At 41.7% G+C, this 20,166-nt stretch overlaps 1 protein-coding gene and 1 long non-coding RNA gene across 9 annotated transcripts in view; one reads left to right on the top strand and one right to left on the bottom strand.

Annotated features, from left to right (window-relative positions):
• Positions 1–20,166, bottom strand: part of CDK19 (cyclin dependent kinase 19) — a 219,732-nt gene that overhangs the window by 77,048 nt on the left and 122,518 nt on the right. The window lies entirely within an intron of this gene.
• Positions 4,798–20,166, top strand: part of LOC132252183 (uncharacterized) — a 29,549-nt gene continuing 14,180 nt past the window's right edge. Inside the window, exon 1 of the long non-coding RNA XR_009464039.1 lies at positions 4,798–5,072. This is a non-coding gene — a long non-coding RNA (uncharacterized LOC132252183). The remainder of the gene's footprint in view (positions 5,073–20,166) is intronic.

Genomic DNA, 20,166 nt, shown 5'->3' on the forward strand with positions numbered 1-20,166 from the left:
AGGTCACAAAGAGGCAGCAGCCCCCAATGCCAGACTGCTGCAGTGAGTAGAGGGTGTGGGGGGCACTCTAAGTTAGGGCCGCTTCAGCAGTCCAGCTGGCACAAGGGACTAGTGTACCCAGATACCAACTGGCTGGGCTTCAGAAGCTCTGGTAGCCTTGAGCTGCTCACCAGGCATAGGTGACACATAGGCTCTCGCTGGCTGGGGAGTGAGAGGCGATGGCCAGTGTCCCCCCTGAGAATGTGGGGACACCAATAGAAGCCTCCCCTGGTCGGTGATCGGCCACTGGGGGACCCCCCTGCAGTCAACCATCAGCCGCTGGTGCCCCCCCAGGATCAGGAGGCACCAGTCACCCACGTCACCAGGGCAGCTTTTTATACTGCTGGGGCCAGCCCAGGCAGCAGGCCCATATGCACCACCCGAGTGGCTGAAGACCTAGGAGGAGCTGGGCAGGGTCAGTTTGCCTCAAGTGGTACAATTTGCCCCACACCAAAGTGCATGTTCAGTCACATGTGGTGAGGCACAAATCTCCGGCACAAATTTGTGCTGCTGCTATTTGACCTCCTGCAAGTGCGCGTGCCTGCAGATGTAGATGTGCCCTTATAGCTGAAGAAAAGACTGCAAATCTGGAAGTTCCTATATCCTCTTCTTATTTCCATATTAGTATAAGCTACATATCATGGAGTACCTAACTTAAGCTTTTTTTTTTGTTTTCAAATACATCTACTCACAGCATCTTTGCAGTGCTGCTTTGAGAACTGTGGCAGATTTGAGAGGAACAAAAACACAGAAAGCAAAGTAAATGTCACAGACCATGCAAAGGACATTCTGATTACCTAAGTACTAGAAGTAGAAGGTTTCTATCTTGGAGTAAATTTCCAAGTGTAAGCAATCATTTAAAAAATAAACTAAAAAACTGCTGCAGATAGACCTACTACACGTAAAAATTAACAGTGGGAAAATGCAACCTATAAACTTAAGGATAGATCATTCAGCTGGGGCAAACCATCATAGCCCCAGTGCAATTTTTTGAAGTATAGTTCCACTCTGAAAAACACTAGTCAAAATTGTAACTTTCTTACTCAACAGACAGGATTCTGAATACCCACTGAATTCAATCTTTTTATCTTAAGTCTCAAGTAAACTTCTATTATATTTTACTACCGCTAAAAAGTCACAGAATTAATACTGTCCCAGAAAACTAAGTGAATTCCATTCAGGAACCCTTCACCATCTGAACTGTTAGCCTAAGCACTAGCCAACAGTCTAGCCACTGACTAGGTGGCATCTAGTTTGTAGGCATCACTGTGGATAAGCAGAAATGCCTACGGGGCCAATCTGGATTTTGCACCAAGTGCCTGACCAAAGGATCTTACTGTTGCATACAATATTACTAAACACTTCTGCAGATCTTCATATGTAAGCTATGAAATAGATCAATATTTCAGTATGAAAAGTGATGCTGTAAAAATAATATTGTAAGGTTCTATTTTTATTGTCTTCAAATGCTTCTGAGTAAATTTGTCCTGTTTATAAACAAAGAGATTTGCAATATAAGAGCCAGCCTTACAGATTCAACCTGGTATCCAAAGGTCAAGCCTCATCTTACAGCTCACCTTTCAAATCACAGCAATAAAAATCTGAAACTGGATCAAGAATGCAATCCAACTCTTCCTCCTAGAAATGTATGGGGTCTTTAATGGCAGTGTCACTAACGGAGGCATAACAGAATTCAAAAGAGGAAGCAGCTCTGTTGGTCACCATAATACTGCTCTAGTAAAATATGAAACATCTTAAACAAGAAAGATGCAAAATTCAACATCCTGCTTACCACCAGACACCTCTGAGGTAAATAGACTGCTCCAACTTTTATCTGAGCCTAATTTGCATAAAATGAACTTTTCCACCCAGGAGAATTTATACCATCCTCCAGCTCTCTTGTGCAGGATAACGTTTCATTTCTACCTGGGAAAAATTTTACAATCTTTGCGTTCTCCTTTGCCTGAGGAAGGGTGTGTGCGCCCAAAAGCTTGCAAACAGAGAATTGTTTTTGCAACTATTCTAGTTGGCCTAATAAAAGATATCGCCTCCATCATACTGACCAATTTCCACAACTATTTATTTTTGGAAAGCATTACAAAGGAATTTATAGCCTTTGCCAAAACACCTATATTGTTCTTTACTAATGTAACATGCGGGGAATAATAAAGCAAGTTAGGAACACAACAAACTAGAGAAGCCCGACAGGTTAAGGGCTAAAGATGGCCCAAAGAAGTAGTGTATTTTTAGGCTAGATTTCAAAAGATCATGGCTATCCTTGCATTAAATTGGTTTCAGTGGGAGGCTCAATGTGCAGAGAAAAATCCAAAGCAACTAACAGCTCTACATCAGCCAGGAAGATAGGGGAAGAATAGGAAAATCCATTACAGCACACAGCTAGCTGAACTAAGGGGCTTCTGTGGGGAAGCTACAGCTAAAAAAAAAAAGCTAATGTGAGACTTAAGAATGCAAAACTTCTTCTGAATTAACTCTCTCTGTGTAGATACTCTTGTTCTACACTAAGCATGCCTTTTTGTAGTTTAGCTAAATCCAATTCTAAAGTTGACAAAAAAAAATCATGGTGTGGAATAATAATGGTTGCACACACATGTTCAAATGATTCGGGAGAATTCTTCCAAGTTTGTTCTCCTGGTAGAAAAACTTACGTGGAGATGCCTGAACAGACATTCACATGCTGAGCCCTAAAAAGTAGAGAGTTTGCAGTGCTGACACCGTGCAGCCCAGTGTGCTCTACATGCTCCCTCAGTCTGCCTAGGGACAGAATGGCAGCAGTGTACATAACAGCCCTAATGAGGTGACCCAGACTGCTAATTGGTCATCTTGTGTCTCCCTGCAGCACAATGTGGGATTGCTAAGGATCCGTGTTCTTCTCCCTCCTTAGCTGGACTGCAGAGTCCAGCAAGTAATATGCTGTCTCCTGGGAGGGGAGAAGGGAGGTGGAGCAAAGCACCCTGGGATGCTGAAGGACTGTACTGTGTACAGATATTTGTGCTCTCAGGACAAATTCTCCCAGGAGTGATTTAATCCTGGTTGCTCCTAAGTTATTTTTCTCCTGGAGCAGCCATTTTTATTCTGGGAGAAAAATCCTAAACATTTGTACACTTGTGATTTCTTCTGAGAAACTGAAGGTCTGTATGAGGCCAGCGCTAACATGAGGAACTTGTGTGGAATATTCGCTGAAAGTTATTTCCTCATATACAGACCATAAACACAAATGTAACCACAGAAAACAAGAGCTGAGATAGGAGGTGGAGAAAAGGAGGAGGAGATGCCAACAGAACAATGAACTGTATTCTGGTAAGCAGTGACTCTTGGTTTACTAGTCACAGAGGACAAGCAAGCCAAAAAAGTCACAAAGATGACTGAATAGCTGGAGTATGGTGCAGTATTTAAATAGCTTAATGTTTAATTTATCTAAAAGAGACTGAGGTGACTTGACTACAGTGTATAAATTAATTTATGGGGGGAAAGTATTCATTATTAAATGACTCTGGGACAATGAGAAAAGCATAAAAAGAGTAAGTGGCTGGAAGCTGAAGCTGAACAATAAGGAATAAATGACAAACTTAACAACAAAGTGATTACGCAAGAGGAAAAACTTTTAAGCCAGCTGGTGGATTCTCCATCTCTTGGCATCTTCATATCAAAGTGAAAGACCCTTCTTGAAGCTGTTTTAGTTGAGCACTAGTTGTTTAGCACATATAGAAATAAAATGTTGAGATTTAATGACAGAAGTTTAATCTGGACTATGAAACTAAAATTTTAACATAAAATAAAAAACAAACAAAAAGAAACAGGAAAAAGGCCAGGACTGACCTTAGGTGAATTTTTATCCCCACATCCACAATATATTCTACATATCCATCCTTTTACAATTTTCTGAAAATGTTATTGTATCATTTTACGTAGGAATTTTCTATTACATAAAAACTGTCTACATGATATGAGCAGTTGTATATGATAAGTCCAGAAACTACCAAAGAAGAATCAAGAGAGAAAGATATAGAAAGAATATTTTAGGCTACCTAGGAGGTATAGTCAGCCAGATGCTAGTCTCTTGGGACTTTATTTCAGTGTCAGACATACTAGTATCTCCATTAATTCTCCTTTAGGGAACTGTTGTTTCTAAGAGATGAAACGTACATATAAGGAAGAAGAATATGCTAAACTTGTTTCTAGATGTGCACAATATTTGACTGCCTCAAACTATTTTGTCTTGATATGGCCTCTCTTATATAAAAGACACTGGATTTGACATGATTTGGTTGGGCTATGAGGCAGCTGAAAAAACCAGGATAGATAAAGTAGCAGTTATTAAAAAGGGGAAGGAGGGAGATTAAAAAAACCAAACACATAAGATTGTAGGCAGATGACTATTAAGAAACAGGTATAGGCAATACCATAATTGTTGAAATAGGTCTTGCAGTTATTTATATGATGAAGAAAGGATAATTCTAGGTCAGAGACTATGTCAAGGGCTGTGCTGCCCATGGCATACAAGAGACCAGAAACAAAGAAATACATTAAAGAAATCATGGACATCTCTTCCCTAAAAGGGTGGTATTTCATTCAAAGGAAAAAAAGACATGCTACAGAATGCTCCATTCTGAATCATTTAACAAACTTCTTAATAAAAGATGATGCAACTCTATAATAATGTCAACACTTATGACCCAGATACATGCCAATTAAACACTCTATGCTTCCCTAAAACTCTCCCCTTACTGAGAACACAAAATGCCAGCTGTGAAACAAAGTGATACTGCTAGGTTTGCACAGGTTTGGTTGCTATAGAAACAGCAAAACAGTAAGAACTGGAAGTCTCACATTTAAGTTATAAGCTGTAAAAAAGAACAGACAAAGCCCTGCTGAAAAATGTGTTTGAGGCTTGATTGCCCAAAAAACAATTACACAAAGAATGAGGTCAACAGCAACAAACTGGAGAGAAAATTTGAAGCATCTGCAGCAAGGGGTGTAGATGCTGATATAATTTGGCAAGTTCTTTACAAGAAGTAAGTGTAAATTATACTGTTTTCTTTGCTTTGATGGGTGGACTAGGAAAGTAAGGAAATTAATCGATTTCAGGGTGGAAGCTGGAAATTCTGAAGTAGTAGATGTGTCTTTAAATAATAAAACCATTTGAAATACAAACATGAATGCCACTCCATAACAATTAGTATTAAGTGGGTCAATGTGCCTCCTGTCAAGTCTGTAATGTGGTTGCAGCTGGAGGAAAAAAAAAAAAAAAATCAACAAAAAGGAACAAAAGTAAAACCATCAACAGCCTTGCAAGAGCGTAACAAAACTAATTCGTTTCATAATAGGAACGGCCAAACAACAATGGATAGTAGAGTACTAGTTTTAATAGCTATTACTGTTATATTTCAATACACTGGTGGCAACTCTTTAGAGATTTGGTCTGGAATTATATTCCTATAAGAAAGCCTCCATAGGGTCATGTAGCTTTCCATCAACTATTCTTCATTGTTTTTAAACAAATGTTTCCTTATTGGACTGTACCAACAGACAAAGAACTGAAATAAGGAGTTTTCTATTGTAAACAACAATGTAGTTGCTCTCTAAATGAAAGGTCCTTTCCCAAATTCTGAAATTATCAAGATTATTAGGGCTTTGCAAGTCTTGGTTATTTACTGGGTAAAGTGCTCTTAGGTAGCACAGAGTTTTTCAGCTCTGGATTCTTAAGAAAAAAGTGAAAATAATTGTGGTAATATCAACCTGGCCTTTACTATACAAGTTCTCAAGGCCATTAGCTTGCATGGCATAGTTCTGCCTATTGGCAGCATGCCCAAAGAGGCCCATGGTCAGGATTTAGGTGTATATGCAGATTTATTTTTAGAAATGTGCACATAGCTTCCCTGAACTACCCCAAATCCCCTTTATTGCTTCCCCACCATGACAAATACATTTATGCAGTAAAGCAGAAGCCTGTAAATGGCTTTCCACCAGAAGTTCAAAGCTCAAATCCACTTTCAATTAAAAATGAGTACTTTCTTTTTAGGTAGAGTAGGTATGCTACCATGCCAAGTTTTACAGCAAATCATCAAGGTTATTAATGAAGTAATTCAGTAACAAATGACTCTCTAAATCTTTCATGAAGCATTCCTATCTTCTAAATCACTTTTCGGGCTCTTTTCTTAACTCTTTTCACTATATTAAATTATGATAAAAGGTAGCCCACCATCCCATTTTTAGAAAAATGTTTGGTCGAGGTCTTTCTGGAAATAAAGTATCTGAGAACAAGACATGGTCTTTAATGTATTCTTCACATTTGTCTTCTTTGTACTCCTATCATATTGCAACCTTAAAAGCCTAACAGCTGTGATTTTATAATATCATTTTCTTCTCTCCTTCATTAAATTATTAGTTTCAAGGTCTTTCCTCTCACCACTGTGAATCAGCTCTATATTTTTAATTATATTCTCTGTTCAGATTTCCAATTCCTCTAGTTTTTGTATTATTTCTTTATTTTTCTGGTATTAACATCATCTCTCAGTGTGGTACTGTTTACTGATTCCATCATCCTCCTGCTTACCACTTCTTCTACATCAATCTTTCTGAAAGTATTTTTACAAGGAACCATCCCAATGTAACAGGTCAGTACAAGTACATGATTTATGTAGCTTTCCTACATTTTAAGAGTGGAACACATTTAACAATATTTGGAAGCTATTCAATTGCATTTTAAATTTGTCCAAATTTAAACAGAAAAAAAGTAAGGAGGCCAAAATGGTTATGCAAAAATGTGACAAGTAGTACTGTGCAAAGCTTTTAAAACTAAATTATCCAATAAGGCGGCAAATGAAGAAAGTTATAAAAAATAGAAGCAAGCTAATAAAGGACACTATTAGATTGGAAGGTCTAACTTCACAATTTCTAATTCTGGCTTATAGTGAAAATGGAAATTAAGATAAATAGGGATGCACAGAAATGTAAAGTTGAGAGCTGTCAGATTTATCTTTTAAAAGATGTACATGTTTCAAAATTCCATGTTTATTTGATGTTTTCAGAGCACCATCAGCTCTGGCCACAAAGAATGTTTCAATCAGATTCAAAAGAAACAGCCCAATCTATGCCCCTTCTTCCATTTTATAACAAAGGCAGCATTTTGTCTTATCCCTTATCAAGTCAAACATTTACCCCCCTTGCTCTCTGCACTGATAGTTTCAAGTGAAATTCACACAACTAATTCATCTCTTTATCATATGGTGTACATCTGCATTTTAGACCAAAGGAACTATTGCAAAATCTCTCAGACATAAATATAGAATAAATATTCAATTGTGAGCTGGCTGTGGTGACTGCTGGTGTTGCAGATTAAACATTTTACTTCTCTATCGTTCAAAAATGCTGGATTAAAAAAGAACAATATCAGATATCCATTATTCAGGAGACATGAAATTTCAATTGTAACTTCAAGTACAGAGGCTGGCCACAAACTGAGACAGATAATATTTAGTACTTATCCAGAGTAATCAACATCCTGAATAGGATAGGGGATAAGTAAAATACTTCTGCTGGAAATTTAGCAGTTAATGTTTTTGAATAGCATCTTTGGCTGTTGCCAAGAGGCGCTTGAGTAAAAGAATGTAGCTTTCATGTCAAAGCTTGATAACATAGGTATACTGTTACATTTAAAAGTAATACAGAATCTCTCCTCATACTGGAAGTAAGGTGAAGGGAAGCAACAACACTAAGCATATGCTTACATTTCAATAAATAGCATGAGTATGTAAATAAAAAAATATCTAGTCGGCCGAGACGCTGCTGTGTTGCTAGGCGAGGTTGCCGGCGACAACACTGCGTTGATGGGCGGAGTCGCTGACCGAACTCTCGCGGGTTCGTTAGAAGCTCCACCCTTCTTTTCCGGTTCTTCCACCCGGTCTCCCTCTTGCTCGGCGCCATCTTGGGCTGGCGTTTCAGGCTCCTTTTTCTCAGCCGCTTCTTTGACTGATCGGATTGCCATCTGCAGCTGGGTTTTCAAACTTAAGTTCCTTTGCATTAGATTCATTATAGTACGAATAGTTGCACTACCTTCTCCCCCCTTGTCGTACCGCAAGGCCACTCTTTCATCCACGGGGCATTCCTCTGTCTCTAGATCTTCGCGGAGCTCGGATTGAAGCTCGCGACCCCGTAATCTAGACATTATCATTCCCGGGGCGAACGGGCTGATGGGCTCCGGTTCTTCACTCTCCCGAGAATATCGTAGGCATCGGGCACACTCCTGGGTGAAAGTCGGGTTCGTTTTGCCCGCCGGGTTGGGTTCGGCGAGGGACACAGTATCGAGGGGCCTAAACAGGACCCACTCATCTCTCATTATACACCCGAACGCCGCAGGGAGCAAGTACACTTCCCTTTCTCTCGGGGCTCCATCTTCAGAGATTCCCTCTTCTCCCTTTAGTGACAAACGGCCGCTTACAAATCTTTCACCCGTTCCACCCGCCTGATGGTAAGCGATTTGTATCTCTAATTCTTCAAAGCTTTTCACTTGGCGTTGGTTATCGTGCCAAGGGCAGTTCCTAACCAATTCTAACTCTAGCGTATTCTCTCTTAATCCCGTCTGGGTTGCTACATGCACATTCTCTCCCAATCCCATCCTCGTCGCCATGTGTGGGCCGCGCCCCGATCCCACCTTTGTCGCCATGTGCGGCGGTGATTCCGATCTCATTCCCGTTGCCATGTGCGAGCCGGGGGCGAGCCGGGCCCGTCTTCGTTGCACACGGGCTGTGGCCGGCAGCCCGGGCACACAGGGCCGGAGAGAACCGCTGGGCGGTTTAGCGCATGCGAGTTAGAATTAGTTACGGAGGCGTAATGGTTGATTGAAAAGATTGTTTACTTACACCCAAAGATGGTATTGGTGTAGGCTGGACAGGTTTCCAGGCACAGCTCCCGCTTGGATCCTCACTAGAGGAACATGACAAATCGATTGCTCCCACAGAGTTGTTCAGGCTCCGCGGGTCCGGTTCGGTTCCCAGGTCCCCCGGAGCTGTTAAGACTCCGTGGGTTCGAAAACTGGGTTCGGTTGGGTTCGAAAAGTTTCCCCGGAGTTACTTAGGCTCCGCAGGTCCGAAGTTACAGGAAAGGGATACGTCTAGGATTGCGCTCGGCGACGGGGAGAGGCTAGAAGCGAAAGCTCCGTAGGCTCGGTTCTATTGCCTCTATTGCCTGCTTAGGGGAGGCGCGTCGGGTCCGCGAGGGTCTGCAACGCTTGGAGATCTTCACACAGAATCTCTCTCGTCCTCCCTCCTCTGGATGTTTGCGGAGTCCTCCAACTTGGGCGGAAACCACACAAACCTTTTGTACGGCTAGCAAGCCAATCGCTAGCCACCACTTGTGCCTACATTAGGAATGGGCCAATAACGTGGCGCGAATCCTAATACAAATGGCGGGAACTTCTTTACAGCGTATATCACTATGATGCAAAAGAGATGCACCCTGCAAAGAAGCTGTAATCTGGCAGGAAATCCCCCATTGCACCAGAGATCTATCTTGCAGCAGCGAACTCTACCGTGCAAAGAAAGCGACAAATTGGCGGGAAATAATTTAGTGGTGCTGAAGTGCACACACAAACAAAAAATCACAACTTTGGGTTGTGACAATAGCAAGGAAATTTTTTTCTGAAGAACAGAGATCTCGTGAATTTTTAAGATATATAAGGATTATTATCCTCCCTTAACACACCATTTTGCTATTTTTTTCAGATAGGGATGCTGAGTTAACTGAAAAATTGTTGCAAAAATAAACTCAAGGTGGTGTCAGGACTCAAAGCAGGCCCAGAAGACTGGTTGTTTCACTCAAATCAGTAACAACATGGTCAAGAGAATAGAATCACACATGCACACACACAGAGAATTCCATAACATTTGACACAATTTATATGCAGCATGCCATGAAACATTTTCTATCCCAAAGTATTTCATTGGTGCCAATTCTGTAAGCATGTCTTTGATCTTATAATGTTAACTGGTGTTTTGTGGACAGCAAAGAAGAAAACAAAAAAGAAAGTGAGAAATTAATGGAAATTAAAAAAGCATGATAACATTGTTTTAATAAAATATTTTTAAAAAATCAGAACGTTTTTAAAGCAAAGTATTTGTTTATTGCTTAACATAGCTTTTTAAAGTAATGTATTCATTTTATCTCTGGGGTTCTCAAAACATCACAATCTATTCTAATAGACTTCTCATTAAGCTATTCAGTATTCAGTCACTTAGAGGCTGGTTCTATCTGCCCCTGCAGAAGGTGTTCTGTACCTGAGAAGAGGGGGAGAAGAGGATTGCTTTGCCCCTGCTATGGAGCTCAAAGAAGTGCAGGGAGTTTTTCCCCACTCCCTCAAGGGCACCGAGTATCTTAAGGGGGTGAGACTCTATTGCTCCATCTCCTAAGCTGCACAGAAGTATAAAGGGAGTTGGAGTGCAAAACTCTACAATTCTTGGTTCAGAGATGATACCTTTTATTAAACCAACTAAGGAATTGCAACAACAAAAATATTTTCTGCAAGCTTTCTGGGCCCCACACCCTTCCTCAGGCTCAGGGAAAATTGAAGATGGTAAAAAGTCCCCATAGGTAGAAAATAAACTTTGTTTTTTGCATAGAGGAAGCTGAAGGTGGAAGTCTGTTCCTCTGGGTTCATGAGAGTGTTTGAGTTGCTCTTCGATGTGAAGATCAGGCAGGATTCCTTCCCTGGTGGTGTCAGATGGCAGAAAGGCAGGGAGGTGTAGAAACCTTTCTTGTTGAGTAATGAAGTTTAAATCCAAAATCGGCTAAAATTCGGCAACTTAAAGGGAGTTGGTGCACTTGTTAAAAGCTGTAGTAATAAGGTCACAGGCCTTTCTTGTGAAAGAGCTCCAGGAGACATTCTGCTGCACCATACCTTGGGGTATGGTGACCAAATCAGGGTAGCTCTAACCTACTCCTTTCCAGATATCATGCCTAAATTGCCCTTATGCTGAATAGCCCTCTGGCTGCCAATATACTGAAAATGGACTTACAGCTGTATATTCTTAAACCAGTGTTTTGTTATGCTCTAGAAGTCCTGTAATCGCTTTTTGTTTAAAGGGAAAAAGCTGAGACACAACAGGTCTGATAAAACACTAACATACAATACAATTGTCTGAGATGTTTTGAGGGTAGAACCTGACAATGGCAGCAAATGAGATAAAAGTATTCAAATGGAAGTGATTTACACCTGTTTTCCACTGGTGGGACTTTTCCTTATTAAAGTTGCTGTATTTTCAATTCTGTGCCTAGAGAATTAGGGATCATAATTATCATGTCTGCTATTTTCAACTGGTTCAATAAATTCAAAATTGTCAACTTCTGATATTTGTTGTATACAGTATTCTGCCTATTCCCCATAGTTGGGTGGAGCTATTAGCAGGAAGATGAATCCTCTAACCCAGTGGTGCTCAACCTTTTCAGGACCAGATGGGCAGTACCAAGTTAATCTGCAAGCCGGATCTGGACAGTGGTACTGATACAGTGCTCAGGATAGGCCAGGCAGGTACCATCTGGCTGTGCAGAAGGGAGGGGGGGCAGGCCAGCCCCAGTGTGGCCCCACAGAGTAAAGGCACCTAAACACAGTACGGTAGGGAGGATGGGGGCATGTCGTGGCCCCAACCCGCCCCTTCTAGGGGAAGGGGGCAGGCCCATCCCTGATCCAGGTGGCAGGGAAGGGCATGGCCCGGCTCTAACCAGCTGCACAAGGTTTGGGGTTTGGGAATTTGCCAGAAAGGAAAGTGGTGCATTAATGGCCACTGCTCCCCCACTGCCAAAATTTCCAGACGCGGGGGAGCCCCACTAGCCAGATGCAATGGCTCTGCAAGCCGCATTTGGCCCGCGACCTGCAGGTTGAGCACCCCTCTTGTAGCCAAATCAAAGTACAAATGGCTGCAAATGAAATGCAAGGTAGTAATGATTGGATGTGAATGCCACGAAATGTTAGCTTCACTTTAGGAGACAGCTTGGTTATAAAAATTCTGATACCTCATTCTCCTGGGAGTTTAAGTCAAGAAAAATAACAAAGCTTTTCAAACTGCAATAAATAATAGTAGCAACAAAACAGATACAATATTGACTAATTTTGTTAAAAAACCTGGTTCTGCCTGCATGGTTTAGATTGACTGAATTAGGTTGAAATATTAAATCTTTTACTGGAAATCTTAAAGGAAAACACTGAGGAAAAATATGACCTATCTATTTATAGCATTACTTTACAGAAAATTTGTCTTGAGTACCTGCCTCTGTGCCTACCAACAGATTTAGGAATACCCTCAGGGAGTATGCACTATGGAATCAGATCAGCCATTTAATTTTTTAGGTACAATATGTTGTTAGGATTAAGTAAAATTTTAATATATCAATTATTCCTGATGCATTTTAATAATCAATTAATTACTTCCAATGATCTTGGAAAGTTTACTGGTTCACTGAGATTTTCAAGATGCATGGAACAAACCTACTTCATGAATATGGGTGCAATACTGCTCCACTTTCTTCATGTGCAGCTTTCCTAAACCCAAATCCTGAGAATCCTTTTAAGCACTCAATCACTACTGTTGTGTAGAAGGAACATGCTAACATATGTACAGTAAATTACCCTGAAAAATTGTAGCTAGTTTAGCTAGACCTGGGAAGGCAATTATTTTGGCCCACAGGCCACACAGGCAGTTCTGGGGGCCAGTTAGCACCACCCCCATTGCCAACAGCCTGGAGCCCATGCACCCTGTGGCTCCTCCCCATCATCACCAACAGTGCACAGCCCTGGCCCTGGCCGGTCCTGCACCCATGCTGGACTCGCCCCGGCTGAAGCAAACCAGCAGGAACCCACATGCACAGCCCTGACCCTGGCCTGCCCTGAGCCTGCTCCGGACCTCTTGCCCATGATGGATAGTGGCAGCAGTGGGGCAGATGCTGCTGCTCGGTGTTGGGGGGAAACACAGTCCCGCCCCCATCACCTCTGTCAAGCCCTTTCCGCTGCAGCTGCCTGGAGCCCACACGCCACACTATAAACCAATATATACAAAAACCCTAAGGATAATTATACTTATCTCCACAAAACCAGCAACCATTACAAACACACAAAAAAACCCCTACAATCTATTATCAGGTCCTCCAATGCAACCATATGTGCTCTGTGGACAATACTCGTGACACCTACCTCACCAGTCTTGAAAGTGCCTTTACCCAGCACGAACAGCCTGGCAGAGAAATACACTGTATCTCTGAACAAGCCACCCAAATACGCAGCAATAACCTACTACAATACAAAAAACAAAACCCAGTGATCTCACACTGCTGGTTGTCACATACTACCCACACGAGAACCTAAAAGATGAGTTAATGACAGCGTATACTCAGGGCATCTGATTTTGAGAGAAATATTCCCAAGCACTCCCTTCCCCCTCCTCAGCTCCATACTTTAAAATAATCTCTAAACCTTGCCCAACTCATCATTAGAAGCAAACACCCCACTGATTAAAAGGCATCAACTGGGGTACAATCCTGCCAGCACATCTCCACTGCTACCATATTCAACACCTCCCATGATGAAACCATTAGAATCCACACATCCAACACATATTGATAGGGACCTACCGAATTTGTGGCATAAGTGGGGTGCTCAGCAGCTCCTTTAATTTTGCAAGTTCTCACACGCACCCCACTCCTCCATGCTGATTGGCAGAGAGGCCCCACCACTCACAGCTCCTCACTCACTCCTGATCAGCAGGGAGTCAAAAAGTGCCATTTTAAATATAGTACCATTTTAACCTCTCTGCATTCCATAGATAATAATAGCCCTTTTCTCTTTTGTGTGGTCTTGTTTTTCAACATATGGGAAATGAAGTTGACAGGATAACCTAGTTTTTAGAAGCTTCTTCTGATCACCTCTCTTTGGATGTGGACACATGTATATTAGCAGCCAAAAGGGGAGCATTTCAAAAGGGCGGAACCTATTCCATTCTAATTGGGGGTAAGCTGGGAGTGATACAAATGAAGATGCAGCAAAACTATTGCAATTTTTTTTTAACACTGGACGAAGCAGTGTTAAAATTGGAGCTATTTTTACCTCATTTGTTAGAGTTCCTGGGTTGTCTGCATGTAACAGTTAGAACCTAGCTGCTACCCTATTGAAACGGCTCCAAACATGCATGTGCCCACACCCTTTGCTCCTACTTCATAGTCATTCTACATTTTTTCACAAGTGACTTCTTTCACATTTACATAGAGTTAACACAAACCATTGTATTTCCCCATTATTTAGCTTAGCCTGGGTCAGCTTCTTTCCCAGACCTCAAGAAGGGTGCTTTGTGCCCAAGAGCTTGTCTAGCATCTCTCCCCTCCCAATTATATAATTGGTCCATTAAAGGAAAAATTGCAAATAAAATTAAATAAAATCTTGTCTCTTGTACATTTCCTGGATTATCAAAGCTTGACTAATACCCCAAACCTTTTAAATAATTCAAACATTTACCATTAGCTACTTAGTTACAGCACTGTGTTATCTGAAATACTGAAGTATTTACCTGGACTTAGGTCCCTACATATTGGACTTAGAAAAGGAAAATATTTCAGCTTCTCAGATATCACCGTGGATATACAAACTTGATAAATGTTGACTTTTTAAAGACTTACGTTTTTACATACAACAGCCATTACTTTCTAGTTTGATATTACATGAATTAGTGCTTTGAAATCACCAATCAGAGCAAATGGCAATAATGGGAAAAAGGACCAAGGCTGGCCTTAGGTGCCTTTGGAGCCAAGCATGGGGAAAATTTATTTCCACCCTCAACTATCCACTTGGCTTCCTGTCTCTGACCCAGGAAAAACCTTCTCAGTCCTTAGTGTGTGTCATTTATTTTTCTAAATGCACATCTCCTCTTTCTACTAATTTTTTGGTAATCATTGTCTCAAACAGGTCTCAAAATCCTTTGCACAATCTTTACCAAAGTTTTTTAAAAGCATGATGTGGAAACCAAGACAAAGGTAATCTAAAACATATGGAGAGAATAGGTAAAGGTATTGAATTCTAATTTTAAGAGACTTGTGGTCCCATGTCCTTCACTTAGTAGTAATCATGGTTATCAGGGAATAAGACAGTTGCTTGGTGCTAAATTTTTCAAGGATATTTAGGCACCTAACTTACTGTTTTAGTGGGAATTAAGCACCTGTATACCTTTAAAAATTTTGACAATAAAGTTTTCATGTTGCACCTTAGTTCTTGAAATAACTGCATTTTCCCTCTCAGAAATACCTGCTTCAGTGAAAACAGGTAGCCTGTGTACCAGTACTTACTTTAAAAGACCTCTCATGTGAAAAGGAAGTGCTGATCTTTGGTCACATATATAGACACTTGAAAAATATTCAACATCTTTGTCAGTCCCCTAATGCTTGGCATGTATACATTTCACTTAATAAACATACAACAATATACTTTTTAGTATTTTCTCTTATGTTTCTATTGTGTGGTCTGGCCAGCATATTTTACCTATTTTGAACTGCATTAAGAAATGGAAAATTAAAATAAAATAATGGTCTGCATATCTCAGTATAAGGACTGTTTTAACTAATTTAGTAAACCCACACACGATACTCAAATATTGGCGCAATCTCCTTTTATTCAGGACAGTAATGTGTCCAGCCCTGATATATATATTCCCAAAGTCAATGGATGACTGATGCAATGAAATCTTTTAAACTTCATAATTAATGCATGGATGACTCCATAATGTTTATGGTAGCTTTCCAAAGGTTAAAAGTTAAAATAACATGTGTAAGACAAGATAGCAAGAACAAAAATACTGAGCGTATTTCAAATAGATGTTTTAAGTGCTCCTAGAAAAGACTGAGGCTACAAAAATACAAACTCCATGGTAGACAGTAAAGGTTAATTCCTTTGGATCCTGCTCATCTAATCTGAACTATTTTCTTAAGATCCAGAGGAAAAATAAGTCTGTAAAACGAAGGATGGGGGCAGCAGGATACAACAGAAGAGCAAGGGAGAGAGCAGGGAACAACCAGGACAAAAAAAAAAAAAAAAAATACAGAGGCACACAGCTGGTTCTCCTAGAAATCTCTCCCCCAGGTTGTTGATTAATGTATCCTATATAGCTCCCCACACCCCTTTTGCAAGAAGCCATACAACTGACTAGACATGGGAAAGTAGTTCTGTAAGTCACGGCTACTACAATGAGCTAATAATCATGGATTCATCAGTTATTTGGAAAATGGCAGGCAATGAAAACTTAAGCACTTCATGGAAGATGTTGGTTAGGTAGTAGAGCTATATAATCCCTTACACTGATTAAATCCTCCTCACATTTTTATTATGTTCATGTCTGAATCATATGCCTGATTAAAGTAACTTGAAAACATCAACTTATGAGGCATCCAAATCTTTACCTGGTGGTATTCCTCAGTTCCTACCTTCTTTCCTTGGCCTTCTCATGTATTCTATTAGGTTTCTTCCTCCCCCGCCCCACCCCGCCCCCAATTCATACTGCTTTGTGTCTTTGCCCCATTCCTCATTACCATCCGAAAGAGGGAGGTATAAAACATTTTTTTTCCAGTTGTGTTATATTTATATTTTAGATATTTACTGTAATGTGCTGTTACAAGAATACTGTTCTGGATTCTGCTAGTTCATTTCTAAGGTTTTCTTACTTAGATTTCAGTTTCTGTTCTTTGTTTTGCTATCTTTTAACTAATTTACAATTTAATGTAGTCAGAATTAATATAAATCGCCAATTGGCAGCAGGAGTTATTCCAACTATTGGCAACAGGAATTATTCTAACATAGGGAGCTCCAATGCTCTAACAGAAAAGAACAGTTACCTACCTTACAGTAACTCTGGCTCTTTGAGATGTTTTGTTCATATGGATTTCATGGTTGGTATGCATGCGCCAATAGAGGTGCACCAATACATCGGTCTGATATCAGATAGGAACAGATATAAAGAAAACTGACTATATCGGAAATCGGCCTGATTAAAGGACTCCCCAATGATTAGCTCCCCGGTAAGGGATGCAGGGTTGGGCACTGCCCAGTGGCCCTGGAAGGGCACGGCCATCTTTGACCCTGCGGAGGGCCTGGCAGGCCCAGGTCTGGCACAGGGCCAAAACCGGGCCAAGGATTAGGGGCGAGTGGCAGGAGGCCCCTGTAAACCTGCAGCACACATGGCGATTGATGGAGCAGTGGCCCACTGAGAGGCCATAAGGGCATGGAGCCAAGAGTTGGAGTGGCGACGCAATAGCTCTCATGGTTGGCGAGTGGACTGGGGTGTAGGGGAGGCGGAGCCCCAGGACCACCCGCATCAACCCCGTGAGTATTACTGTCCCCAGGCCAGGGTAGAGACACCACTAGACCCCTCCTTCCACTAACGGATCCATCAAGACGTGGCAGGCGAGTCGGGGGCCTGGGCCAGGGAGTGGGGAAATACAGTACCAACAGAGGGCATCACTCCTACACATCCATTTGCCTCTCTCAACCAACACAAGAGAATAAAGAATTGAGTGGACCAACACCATTTTTTCATCACAGAGACGCACATGAGGCTGCCAGAGCGCATCAATTTCCATGCTCCAGCAGACTCGATTAATCAAGTCTGCTCTGATGCGCTAGATTGCCAGCACATCACAGCAGGCTCCACACATGTGTACAAGCCCATAGATTTTATTTTGTACAAAACCTTTCCCGTAAATTATCTCAAATGTTCTTTATGAGAATGGGTATAGGTTGTAGCCATAGATTCATAGATTCTAGGGTCAGAAGGGACCTCAATGGATCATTGAGTCTGACCCCCTGCCCATGGCAGGAAAAAGTGCTGGGGTCATGTGACCCCAGCCAGGTGCTTGTCCAGTCTCTTCTTGAAGACCCCCCAAGGTAGGAGAGAGCACTACCGCCCTTAGAAGCCCTTTCCAGATTCTGACAACCCTAACCGTGTAGTAGTTCTTTCTGATATCCAACCTAAAACTACACTATCAGCTTGTGGCTGTTGTTCCTGGTTATTCCAAAGGGCTCTCTGGTAAACAGAGCATCTCCTATTCCCTGCTACTCCCCACTCACCCCAACCCCTGGTGAATTTATGTACAAGATCCCTCCTCAGCCTTCTCTTGCAGAGGCTGAAAAGGTCCAGGTCTCTCAGCCTTTCCTCACAGGGCCTTCCCTGCAGGCCTCTAACCATATGAGTGGCCCTCCTTTGGACCTTCTCAAGGTTGTCCACATCCCTCTTAAATTGTGGCACCCAGAGCTGGATGCAGTACTCCAGCTGCGGCCTGCAACAAGTAGATGACATCTGATCTAAGGACATAGGCAGACAAGGTTCCTTGGATAAATCTGATAACTTTTCTTAGACCAACTCAAATAGTTGGAAAAATTCTTCTTTGCAAACTTTTGGGTATAAATACCCTTTGTCAGGCTAAGGAAGCATTTGCAGTTGGTGTGCGCTCTTCCTGGATGGAATGAATAGTAAAGAAGTCAGAGGCTGGTATGCATGCAAAAAAGCCAGTCAGTGAAGATGTTAATTGATGAGTCAATGGGTGAGAGACAGGCTGGTGGGGGGAGGTGGAGGGGAATGAATGGGGCTGGTAAATAGTGGAGAGATACCTGAGGAGTCAGATGTTAGGCAGGTTATAATGTGTTATAAATCCAATGTCTATATTTAGTCCATGATTTTTTATATTCAGAAGGTTGGACCAAAATACCACATGTAAATGTAGAATGCATTAGTTTAACATATTGTAAATAAAATTGATTATTTGTAATGTCAGCAACAGAAGAGGAAAAGTTAAGAAGTACAGGGAAGGAAGAAGATGCGTTAAAGTAAAATGTGGTAGTACTGGAAGACTGTTTCAGAGGGCAGGATTTTCAGAGAGATTATTATAGACACAAGTGCAAATAAGATTAAGGGAAGAAGCAGAGGAGAAGGCTGTTTCAGAAATACTAAATTAGTCAGAAGGAGTTCTAAAGAGAATCATAGGCTTAAGCAAGTCTCTGAGAAGAGCTTTAAAATAACTGACAGTTCTGAATTGAATTGTGAAGTGTGGTAGGGAGATTAGTACAGCTGCATAAAGAGTGCAGTGGATTGGTTTATACATGTAACACAGTATGGAATACCATCGTGCACTTGACGGAAACTACAAAGTTTAGAAACCGTGAGGCAAAATAAAGAGCTATGAAGAGAGAGAGAGAGAGAGAGAGAGAGAAGTGTTTTGGGACAGATTGAAGCAAGACAATATACTAAAGAGGTGGCAAGAGGCAGATTAACAGGTACAAGGGAAGAGGAGCAGAGATTGCAAGCAAATGAAAGGTTTGTCAAGTAAAGAAAATAGAGGAGAGAGGTATGATTAAGAAATTTCTTCTTGCCAAACAGAAAAATCTAAGCTAGTTCGGAACTACTTACAATTTCCTCTCCATTAAAAACTGGTATACATGCTGAAAGTGGAATAACTTGGGCAGGCATGCTATCTTACAGTGACTATATCTCAGGTATTGGACACATGGGCTGCATTCAGATGAGCATGGACATTTGGTTCCCCAGGGAACACCTGTACCATGTGTGCTTTGGCACACAAGTTATCCCGGGGGCAGTAGGGGAGGCTGGGGCCAGCACTGTCCTGGCCCCAGCAGCCTTACCTGGGGTCCTGGGGACCTCCTGGGGTTGCAGCAGTGGCGATCCTGCTGGGCAGAGCCTGGCTGGCAGCCACAACATGGCTCTGGGCAGCCAGGCTCTGATTTTCAGCGGTGCACGCTGCTCATGTGTGTGCTGCTCCATTTTTTTCCCCTCCATGGGTTTTTTCTGTGGGATACGCAAAGAAAACTCATGGGAAAAAAAATGGACCAGTGCATGCATAGGCAGCATGCCCTTGCAGCATGGAGAACACCTAACTGTGCGGTATGTGGCACTGCAGATGTGTTTGCAGCGCAACATACTACATGGCCACGCTCATCTGGATGCGCCCATGGAATTTAGTACTGAAGCGCAGGGCCAGACTTTCCAAAGGTGCTTAAACATGCAGATAAACCCCAATGGGATGTTTAAAAGTATGTAAACAGGTTAGGAGCCTAGCTACCATTCCTGAAGGCTA

Source organism: Alligator mississippiensis, chromosome 1 (assembly GCF_030867095.1).
Source record: "Alligator mississippiensis isolate rAllMis1 chromosome 1, rAllMis1, whole genome shotgun sequence".
NCBI classification, from domain to species: Eukaryota; Metazoa; Chordata; order Crocodylia; family Alligatoridae; genus Alligator; species Alligator mississippiensis.